At 41.0% G+C, this 12,207-nt stretch overlaps 1 protein-coding gene across 1 annotated transcript in view; it reads right to left on the reverse strand.

Annotated features, from left to right (window-relative positions):
* The window catches only part of LOC306861656 (uncharacterized protein), a 72,509-nt gene that overhangs the window by 40,185 nt on the left and 20,117 nt on the right, over positions 1-12,207 (reverse strand). The gene's annotated exons all lie outside the window — the stretch shown is intronic.

The raw sequence follows: 12,207 nt of genomic DNA on the forward strand, positions 1-12,207 counted from the left end.
ACACCTCTAATATATCTACAAAAGTGAAAATAAAGAAGTATATAAAAATTAAACGGCACCCCTTCCCTACCACTCCGTTGTTCTTTCAGGAAGGGTTTTACAGAATAGTCTCTTCTAGGTCAAAGTCGTCTAGTTCGTCCAGTCTAGGGCCCACAGTGTATCCGTGAGCATATCCAATGTCAACTCCGGTTGGTTTTACTGATATGCTTAGCATCTGTTTGGCTGCAGCACTGGCCAGCATGGATCTGATGAAAGGTACAACACAACAAAACAGTACAAAAAACACAACAATAGCAATAGCTATTACGATGCCCACCTTAACCAACCACCCTCTCCAAGACCCAAAAATTGAATTTAACCAGTCTCCAATCTGCAGGTCTGCTCCAGCATTCATGGTCACTTCTTCTCTTAGATTTTTCAGTTTGTCCATCGCTTGGGTGAATGATCCATCTGGTGCTGTATTATTTGGGATATAGGTACAACAGTCAGAACCAAACATCACACAAACTCCCCCTTTCTCTGCCAATAGCCAATTCAACGCTTGTCTATTTTGCCATGTCATTCTGCTTGTTGCATCTAATTGTTCTCCAAGAGCACTTAAGGCATCATTGGTGTAATTAATGAACCTCTGCTGATTATAGTAAATGTAATTAATCCATTCAGTGTTTTTGTTGGTGGCTATCCATATAAGTATAGACTCAAAACCAGACTTTATCTCATTTCTCGCTTTAAATTTTTCTGGTATTCCTCTAGGTTGGCCAATTGCATCCAAATATACATCTGGATCTGGAGCATATGCTCTCTTTGCTCTGCTTCCTTGTGGTTTGGGGTCCTTTACACTATGTCTCCTTCAATTATTGTTATTCCTTGCAACAATCTTACTCTGGTACAGATACCTTTCCAATCTTTTGGGAGTGTGATTAGTAATCTTTTTTCTCCACACATCCAATAGTAATCTGCCACTGCTTCCGTTTGATCCATTAGATAATAACTAACAGGAAAGTGAATTGTAGTTGCTGCACAATTGTCTATTAATCTCACAATTGTCATATTTGTTTTTACAGTTGCGGTAGCATACATTACGCTATCGAACTTGACTACATGTGGATCTCGAAACATTAATGCATCAATATGCCAAGTTACCGCACAGTTGCCCCTGAATTCTCCCATATTCTGTTTTCCTTGGGTTTTGTTGAAGCATTCAAAATCTAATGTGTAATCAATATCATAAGCTGATGGGATCTCTCTTTTGTTTTCAGCAACTCTAATGTTCATCTGTTTACACTCATTTCCTGCTCTTATTTTGCCAAAATCTCTATAAAAACCCTTATTTCCTAACATAAGTAAACATTCTGCTGGACAATATGTGGCATTTAGATTACGTTCCCCTTTAGCTTTAGTGTCTTTACAATATTGAGTATAATGTTTACCACATTGGATGAAATCATAGGGACTTGGTACTACTGTTAGTTTTTCGAGAGGGGATGGAGAGCAAAATACACAACTAGCCATTCCCGCTCCTTTTGCAGTGTATTCTGCCCATTTGAACCACTCATTGTCATGAGCTGCTTCTAGCAGTCCTTCTTTCTTTAAATCTGATGTTTGGGCATTATTTTCATTTTCGTGAACCCTCCTTGCTGACCTCTTTCTAACATGTTCGTTTGCATAAATACCTGATTTCTGATCAGTCACTCTAAGGGAATAGTTCAGCAATGGTGTTTGGATCAAGCGTGAGGAATTCATCAGGTTGATATCTGGGTTGAGCACTAGTTGATGGCTGTGGTTCGAATGGTCTTGTGGATTGCCCCGCGTCTTGGGCAATCTCTGTAGCAGATATATCATCACCAAGATCACGATCAGTTTCACCCTGACCTTCACGTTCCACTTCTGGAGGCTGCACCCCATCTTCAGTCAGTGCCGCGGCCTCTGCGCGCTCTGTTTCCCTGAAATGAGGTTCATCAGCATTACTTTCTTCCCCCTCCCCATAACTTTCAGGACTCTGCTCTCTTGCAGGGGGTTCTACTTGCCCATTTTCTTCCTCATCTACTATCTGTTCTTCTCGTCTTCTGGGTCTCAATCTGGGTACTCTAGTACAATGATTTAAATGGTACCAAGTTGTGCTACCTTCCACCTGTACTGCTGTTGGGGTTGCTCTTTCTACAGTGTATGGTCCTTCCCTTCTTGGCTCATTCCATTTTCGTCTAAAGACCCTCAAATATACCTGATCTCCAGGTTGTATAGCACTAGGTGTTTCATCTTCCTCTCTTGGACCTCTATTCTGTTCTTGTGTATGGATGGCTTCATGAATTCTCGTCAGTTGTTTCATATATGCCTTTAACTCCATTTGCAACTGTTCAAGGGGCGGTCCTTCATATGGGCCTCTCAAATATGGGACTGGCATTGGTCTACCTGTCAACATTTCATGTGGGGTTAAGTTTGTTATCCTATTTGTTTGCATATGGTAACTCATCAACGCCAAAGGTAATGCATCTACCCAATTCAATTTTGTATCAGCGCAAATTTTGTTCAATTTCGTCCTTGAGAGTCCCGTTAACCCGTTCAACGATCCCTTGCGATTGTGGTCTATAGACGCACCCTAGACGTTGCTTTACCCTTAACTGTTGTATTACTGTCTTTACTGTTCTTTGAATGAACGCTGATCCATTGTCTGAACTAATTTGGGATGGTATTCCAAATCTGGGAATTACTTCTCTGGTCAAAAATGTAATCACTGTTTGAGCCCCTTGGTCTGCTGATGGAACAGCTTCCACCCATCTACTAAATCTGTCAATTATCACCAGTAAATATCTTTTACCTCTGATGGTTCTTATCATGTCTGCGTAGTCCATTACAAGATGTTTGAAGGGACCTTCTGGGACTGGAATGTGACCAACTGGAGCTGATGTTCCCTTTCTTACATTATTTTGGGCACAGACATCACACTCAGACAGATACTCATCCACCATTGCTTGTAAATAAGGTGACCAAAAACCTTGGCGTTTTACCTTTCTAATCACTTCCCCCCTCGCGCAATGGTCAAAACCATGCGCTTCAGAGATCAGGATTGTAAGCAAAGGTGTAGGAGCTATCATCTGTCCTTCATGCGAACGCCAAAGGCCATTCGCGTCTCTTGTCGCTCCTCTCTGTTGCCACACACTGAGTTCATATGGGGTAGCTTGTTGTTGCATCCGTGCTACATCTGCTAATTGAGGCTGAGGTTGAATTAGAACAGAAGGAGCCATTATTGCTGTAGTGCAGCCAGAAGCTTGTCTAGCATATTTATCTGCTTCATTATTGCCCCTAATCACAAACTTATTGCCCTTCTTGTGTGCCTGACATTTAATGATGGCCAATCTCTTTGGATGCATCATAGCTGTTATTAGATCAATTATCTGATCGCCATGTTGCATTGGTGTGCCATCACTTTTCCTAAATCCCCTTTGTTTCCAAACTGCTCCAAAAAGATGACATACACCATGAGCATATGCAGAATCGGTATAAATATTTGCTGATATGCCTTTAGCTAGTTTACAGGCTTCAGTAAAAGCTTTCAACTCTGCCAGTTGTGCTGAGCATGGTTGTTCACAATGCTGCACCACCACTGGAATAAAGTTATTGCTGTCACGTCTAACAATTGCAAATCCAGCATGATTACCTAAATGGTCTCTGAAACATGATCCATCCACAAAGTAATCAACATGTGCCTCAGAGATGGGTGTTGACTCCAAGTCTGGTCTTAATCTAGTGAATGCTAAGGAGTCAGCTACACATTCGTGAGGTGTTCCCTCATCTTGCAAGGGCATGAGATTGGCTGGATTGACTGTCGTGCATCTCTTTATCGTTATATCTGGAAAGGTCAATAATGTTGAATATGCCATACATCTAGAAGGGGTAAGAACGAATTTACCCTGTTCCAACAATTCCACTATCTTATGATGTGTATGTATTATGACTGGATAACCCATAGTTATTGTAGAGGCTTTTTCATATGCAAAGTATACTGCCGCTAATCCTTGCTGATAACATGGTGGGTATCCTTCAGCCACACTGTCTAATTTTGTGCTGTAGTAGGCAATTGGTTGTTTTTTCCTCCCACTACAAGTCTCTTGCATAAGTACTGCAGATGCATAGCCATCTTTTCTGTTTGCAACATACAAATGAAATATTTGGTCATATGCTGGCGTTGCTAATGCAGGTGCAGTCTGCAACTCTCTTTTCAATGATTCAAATGCTATTAATGCATCTGTTGTCCATGTCAATGGTGCCCTAAGATTCTGATGACCCATTTGTTTCATTAAGGCTCTTAACGGGGCTGTCTTAATGGCATAGTCTTCAATCCAATCTGAACTAAAACCTGTCATTCCCAAAAAAGTCATCATTTGCCCTACTGTTTGAGGTTGGGGCACTTTGCTAATGCCCTCTAATTGACTAGGTGATATCGCTTTCATCCCATGTAATATTGTGCGTCCTAAGTACTCAACCTGTGGCAGGCAATATTGGAGCTTGTCTTTGGAAACCTTATGTCCTCCTTCCGCTAATTTAGTGAGCGCTTTAATTGAGTCCTGATGACACTGTTCCAGAGTTGCAGAAGCAAGAAGCAAATCATCTACATACTGTATTAAGGTACTATCGAGTCTGAGATCCTCTAGATCTGTCTTCAATACCTGATTAAAAATATGAGGCGAGTGTTTGAAGCCCTGGGGCATTTTTGTATAGGTTAATTTTTTACCTTGATAGGTGAATGCAAACAATGGTCTGCTTTCCTCTGACAGGGGAACACTGAAAAAGGCAGACCAAAGATCAATCACAGTGTAATAATTAGCAGTAGATGGAACATTGGTTAGCAGCGTATGCGGATTTGGAACCTCCGCAGGCCAGTCCTCCACAATCTCATTTACTGCTCTCAGGTCATGCACCAGACGCCACTTGGATTTATCTACTTTAGCTACTGGCAATATTGGAGTGTTGCTAGGGCTATTAGTTTCAATTAGTACTCCTGCTGTTATTAACCCTTCAATTGTCTTTTTTATTCCTTCTACAGCTTCTGGTTTCAAAGGGTATTGTTTTTTCCTAGGTACTGTAGCTCCAGGCCTAAGTATTATTCTAATCGGGTTAGCTGACTTTACTAGCCCTACATCAGTATCATGTTGTGACCATAGTTCTGGTGGCACTTGCCTCTCCATTTCTCTTATTAATTCAGTATGCTTTGTTTGACATGTTTTAACTTCTGGTTCATTTTTTGTATTTACAATCATTCTAGGACCTCCCATCATTTGAGTAGCACATAGAATCTTAAGATAAATGTTATCTGCTGATTGGAATATTAGAGGATTCTCTGTAGCTTCCCATTTGCTCCTCACTGCTTTTTGCATCATGGGGCCTAAGTCTTTTGAAACACAATCTTTATTTACATATAATGTAACATGGGGAACTGAATTAGGCACGTCAAACCATTCATCAATGAATTCTTCTCTATCTATCTGCAGAGCTGCGCCTTTTGGTCCTATCACTATATATTGTGACATCATGGGGATGGTTAGTCCTTTTGTGTCTTTCAGCCATCTTTTTTCAAATTCTGGGTCTTTGCTTTCATCATACTTCATAGTACAATGAAATTCAGTTTTTGGTAGACTTGGTTCACAAAGTTGTTCTCTTATGTACCTTCCCCACTTGCTAAGTGTTTTTTCTACGTCTTCATTCAAATCTCCTAACCAATATATGTTAGCACATGGCTCTTGTGTCTGTTGTAAATCTGTCAGATTCATTTGTCTCACTGCCCTATCATTTATATAAATTCCATCTGGAGTACACCATATTTGCATTTTTAATTTACATATAGCATCCCTACCCAACAAATTGACAGGTGTATGTTCTGAAACTAAAATCGGTAATCTTATTTCTGTGTCTTCTAAGCTTATGCTTACAGGGGCCGTCATAGGAAGTAGCTGGGTTACTCCCGAGAATCCTACTGTTTTTATATATTTTCCAGACATGGGGAGGTGCGAGGCATATCTTGGATTTAAGCACGAATATGATGCCCTTGTGTCAAGCATGAGAGTTATTGGTTTTCCTTCGATATTAACTCGCAACATTGGTTCTTGATCAGCATCCGAAGATATCATTGGAAGTTGATTCCTCCCCTCAGGATTCTCTGGGCAGCCCTAGTAACCTTGATCAGGACCACGCCACGGGTTGACAGGTCCTTGAGCTCGGGTCTGCACTGGTTGTTGTTCATAATTAACCCCTGATGTCATCAGTTGGTCTTGCATCCAAGGATTGGAGGGACAGTCTCTTTTAAGATGTCCAGGCTGATTGCATCCCCAACATATTCCTGGTCTCTGCTGATTGTTGTTAAATCTGCCTCTACCACGTCCTCCTTGTTGCGGTCTGTTCCAATTCCTGTTGTTTGCTTGATCTGGCTTGAGATATATGACCACTGGTGGTTGTCCTTGTGGTGCATTCCCTGGTCCAGCAGGTGGTGCCTGTGCTGTCACAATCTGATTTGCTGATGTAGTCATATTCATTGGTGCTGGTGGATTGATGGGCACTGAAGTATTGACAGGTGCCATAACTGTGAGGGTGTCTTCTTTTTGTACTGCTTGGATCCTTTTCTTCTTGTTCAGGAGCTCTTCAAGTTGCATTTGGGTCAGCTTTCTTTGTAGTTCTTTTTCTTGGTTTCTCATCTTCAGTTCTTGCTTTCTGTATTGTTCCACAGCATGAACCACATGGTCTCTGAATTCTTTGTGTGACTTTGAATTCAGACCTACCACATCTTCCAGCTTCAGCTTTACTGATGCAGGCATGGCTTCCACAGTTCTGAAGAGTGCTGTCAGTACTCTGTCTTGTTCGGGATCTCTTTCCAGTTCTTCTTTCCATCGTCTCAGTTGTTTCTGAATGTAAGTGGTGGGGTTCTCTGTTTCTCCCATTGGCTCCCCCTTCAGGCAGCTTGGGTCAGTTTGCATTGGGTACTCAGCTCTCAGTACCCTCCAAATATCACGCCGATGTTTGTCAAAGGAGGTTCCATCTGCTTCAGGTCTGTCCACTGCATGCAGAAGGCCAGACTGCTTGAGGATGTCATTCATCTTGGAGGCTCCTAGGCACTTTATAAGCAATGCTTTGATGTCACCTAGTGCCAAAAGCTTTCCAGTTGTTTCTTCTTCCACCGTCTTGATCCATTTTCCACCTCCTTCGTGTATATCTGGGAGACGGGACACTAGAGAGTCCAAGTCTTGACCTGCCCAAGGTATATACTGAGCATGCCCTTGCTTGATGAGAATAGGGCACTGAGACCTTGCTCCACCATCCTTGGCTTCTTCTGTTGTTCTTGTTGGAGATCTCATCGTCCGTGCTGATCTGTATACTTCTTCATTCCTTTGCCTTTGTTCTTGATGCTGATCTTCTAGTGGCTCTATATCTTGCATGGTCAATATCCCCTCAACTTGTTTGTACTTTTTCCGCTGGACAGGGTAACGTAGACTTGAATGAGGTTGCTTTGACTGAAGATGCAGCAATTCATCTGCTTCTTGTTGTAGTGATCTCTCTACTCGATCATATTCCTCTCTTGTCATGTTGATAGCTTGCTTGATTTTCTCTCTTGTCCTGTTGCATCTTTCCTCCATCTCAGCCAGTTCTTCCTGTATGGAGTCAGCAGGGGGTGCTCCTTCCTCAGATGATCTTTCAGACTCACTCTCCTCACTTCTCTCGCTGCCTCCACCTGCTGCTGTTTCGTGCTTATAATGCTCTTCCATCTCCTTTAACATTGCTTTAAGATTACGATGTGTGAGAGGCTCACCTGATTTCTTTTTCTCCTTGTAGTCTCTGGCCCCCCTTCCTTCAATTCTTGACTTTTCTTTGTAGGTTGTTCTCTCTTTCTCTCGTCTATGCTGTGGCGCTGGTGTAGATGTTTGTTGCCTCTCCTCCTGTGGGTCCAGCCATTCCTCCCCGGCCCTGCAAGCATATCCTTCCTCCCTATCTTCTAATGACAATGGTTCTATGCAGCTCTGCTCTTTTATTTCTTCTTCTGAATCTGTGTCCTGTATATACCCTTTAAACTCTATTGGCCCTGTTATATCTATTTTTCCCTGTACCAAGGGCATCTGGTTAACAACCTGTTCATGACAAGGAGCATACGGAGGTGGTCTTTCTTCTTGTAATTCAATCTTTTTGTTTCCCCTTTCCAATTTCCATAATTTAATTCCATATTGTTTGAATAAATTCAACACCCCTAATTCTTGTTCCCTTTTGTCATTTCGTTTTCTAGATTTGTCATTGGTCTTGTGATTTTTAATCAGCACTTCCATTTCTTTACACATAGCCACATTAAATGTTCCCTCCACCGGCCACTTGGTGGCCAATTTCTTTGCTCTCTTTGCCCACCTTTTTGAGAGCTCCCCTATTTTTTCTTTACATGCTGGATTTTCAGAGGCCAATAACTCTACTGGAGTAGACATTATGAAATTTTTACCTATCGATTTGTTTAGTAAATTGTTTTTATCTAATTATTTCTCTCTTTATTAGGTGATTTACCTCTATAATCCCAGTGGTTTACAACTTAATAGCTAATCTTCACCAAGCTCATCAGACGAGGACCACTAAAAGTATCCGACCCCTGATTACACCTGGACTTGTACTGGGCTGAGGACTTTATCACCTTTTTAAGAAATCTGGTTGGAGTGTCTCAAATATTTTAGAATAATCACAATGTGTTTTCGGGTTAATGTTTTAAAGGGTAACCCAAAACCTCTCAGCTGTTTTATCCGAAGATTAGTTTTTATCCAAATGATGTTTTCCCCCAAGCTGAAAGCCTCAAAACTCCACAGTCTCTTCTCATGAAATTTGCGACCTGTTGCTGTCAGTCCTCCTGCCCAAATTGAGTAAGTGAGAGATGGCATTAATTCTATGCAAAATTCTTCTATCCTAATTATACTGATATTCAATTCATTTCTTGTGCACCACAGTGGATACAGGGGTTCCATGTAATCAATCAATAAGCTTTTTTCCTGCATTGTTAAAATTTTTCTACCTCTTTTTCCCCTTCTCTTTTTCCCCCTTACTTCAACCTCTGCCATCTTTTCTTCTTTCTTATCTTTTTTCTAACTTAATTGAGTATTGTTCCTAGCAATCCGTACTGTGATGACTCCGCTTTCTCCTGTTCCCCGTGAATCTCCACCCACACGTGACGTATGCACTGAGGCTGAAGCCTCTGTTCAATCGTCACTAGTAGACGTCTCAGAGTTCTGCCAGTCACAAAGAGCGGCTGCGCACTTCCTGTCTCTAGCGATCCGAACAGCACTCTAGACGTCCAAATCACCTCTCTTGTCTCAGCTTCCACTCTGAGATGGATGTTATCAAGAATTGTAGCTCCTTTTTCGAGCACTGGCCAGGGTGCCCAATTATTTTTAATATAAGGTGCTACAATTGGTTCAACTGGAATGTCAATTGCATTTAACTCAGCTCCCATCCAGGGAAGAGCTGAATCCCAAAGTCTAAACAAATTGAATTTCAATTGCCGAATCGTTATGTGCTTAAATACCACATCTTCCCACTTTATTCCTGGCCATTCAGCTGATTTTTCTCCCAAATTTGTAATCTTAATAAATTTTCTGAAAAAGACATTTTTCTTGTATTCTGTCAATTTTTGTTCCTGCCCATACAAATCAATAAAGCTTGATTCCAACCAAAAATGGTTGCGAATGCCTTGTGTTTGTGCTAAAGCTGCCTGAAATTGATCTTCCCTTTCAGTGTCAGGGTCATTTGATTCAATATGTCTCGTTTTTTCTGTTCGTTTCATACTTTTTTTTTTGTATGCGGCAGGCTCAAAACAAAACAACAGAATCCCTCTTTCTCTCCTTCCTTCACACACACACACTCTGCTCGAGCACACTCACACACACACTATCAGTTCACACAGCCGGCCCCCACCTTCGCTGCTCTCCTTCTCTCTCGCTCAACAGTGAGAAGTCAAGCGCTCAAACTGTCTTTTCTCTTCTTACAAAGATCAGTCAATTCTTCTTTCTTTTTATCAACAATTTAGTTTCACCGTTTGGATCACAGCGTCGACACTTTGGAGAATGTCCAAACAATCGACAAAGCCAATTTCTTGGAGTATTTTTTGTTCTTTCAATTTTTACTATTCCATTAACATACTCCATTCAATATGCTCTCCTTCAATTTTTAAAGTGATTTTACTCTGTAGTTCTATCAAATAACCGTGCAATTGCAATTTCAGACAAACATATATTGCTCAAGTGTACCAACACTCACATATAACATATAACGAACAAAGACTAACAGTTTCGTTTGCAAACAACCTGTCCGAGCAGCACCCTCTCTCTCAGGGCCGGTAACCACAGGTTCAATGCCCCTCAACTAGGCATTTGCCGGCATTTTGCGCCCCTCTTAACTAGACGCTCACACTTGCCCTTCTTCACTAGGCTACTACTTTTATTGGCACCATCTGTGCTCTTTTAACTAATGGGCGTATTCTTTAACACTTGAAACTCATCAATCTATACGCACTTTTTACTTTAATATTCTTAAATTCGTTGATTGGTGAGGCCCTATCCCAGACCACCATCACAGGCGCCACCCTAGTCAACCACGCAAACAATCTTATATCCAATATATATAAGCAAAAATTGCTTACCTGAGGCCTCTTTTAATTTCGGATTGTTTGCGTGTCAACCCAGGCCTCCCGCCTGCAACGGCCCTTCAGGACGCCGGGCCCCAGTCCAATCCTGTTCGTGACGCCAAGCTATGTTGTGGCCCGCCACGGTCGCTGCTGGTCTGGATCTCAGTTGGTGCAATTAGAAAGGCTCAAAACAGCAGAGTTTCAAATGTGAAAGAAAAGACTTTATTATAACAAAATAACAAAGCCGAGAACGCAGCCGCCACATCAACTGCCTCTGAGTTCTCAAGTGTTGGTACATCATCATATATACCTTTTTTACTGCCCAATTTTGGTAGTTCCTGTTTTTTATTGGTTGTGCCTGTCTGGTTTGCCACAATTAATTACTAGCCTACCTGGTCCAATTTTAATGGTAGCATTTGGCCAGATCCGCCATTTTTAAAAAGTTATTTATTCCATCACTCCCATTGGTTGGCAGTGATCCCAGAGGACATACATCACAGTTGTTTATGTGTACCTGTCATATTCTGGACATCACCCAAAGTTCCTCGGGTTATTCTAAGTTCAATGGTATAACACCTGCGTTTGACCAGTGTATGGCCCTTTAAGACTTATAATCAGTATTTAGACATCCAGTACATTAGTAATAAGATAATGCTATAGTGAGTAAACAAAATAACACAACATATTAAAGTAAATTATATAAGGAGTGAATTATTCTACGGCAAATTATACAATATTAGCTAGTTGTAATGTTAATTCCTGCATTGTCTGACCGTCTTGCTAACTAAAGTTAACCATTTAGCTTGCTACGTAAGTATATAGTATTTCAGATAGCCAACTTAGGTTGCAACCTTATCATTAGCCCCTAACTTAAGCCAGGTGCTCTGTCATGAGTTCTGGCTACAACTCCAATTCTGAGCTACCCTGATTAACGACACGTTATGGAGGTTGTCGTGTGCGCAGCAGTCATTCAAGTCAGCTGGATGTAGCCCTACTTTTAAAGCGTTTTTGATGTGCTGATGTGGGTAGATGTGACTGTTTAGACAACAGCTGATGCGAGAGTAATACAGTGTAACAAAGCAATTTGACGTCTTGTTGCATTGGATGCGCCGCATTACTTGTAAACAATGTCTATTTAAAATCTGGCGAACGTGCAAGGCTAATGCGTTCAGTGTCGGCGTCGCCCATTCTGCACCCCCCCCCCCCCAACACTGTCACCTTTTTTTCTCTGATGAGTTTGCAGGTCTGTGTATTTAGCAACTTTTGATAAGTGATTCAAATGATAAAAAGGCACACATTTACCATCTAAATTACACAAAATGAGGAAACGAAAGATAGTACACACATCAAGTGAATTAATTTAGCTACTCTAAAAAAACAAGAAAAAAAACAAGTAATTGTTCAAAAACATGTACGTTTTCAATAATTCTATATATTTAAAAATAGTTATTTATATTTATTATAGTATCCATTTAAATTATTTTACAAACATATCTAAATTAACATATATATATATATATAAAATATACTTGTTACTGAGATTTGATGTAGTGACACAATTTTGTTTGTTTTTTATT

This window comes from Barbus barbus (genome assembly GCF_936440315.1).
Source record: "Barbus barbus genome assembly, chromosome: 42".
NCBI classification, from domain to species: domain Eukaryota; kingdom Metazoa; phylum Chordata; class Actinopteri; order Cypriniformes; family Cyprinidae; genus Barbus; species Barbus barbus.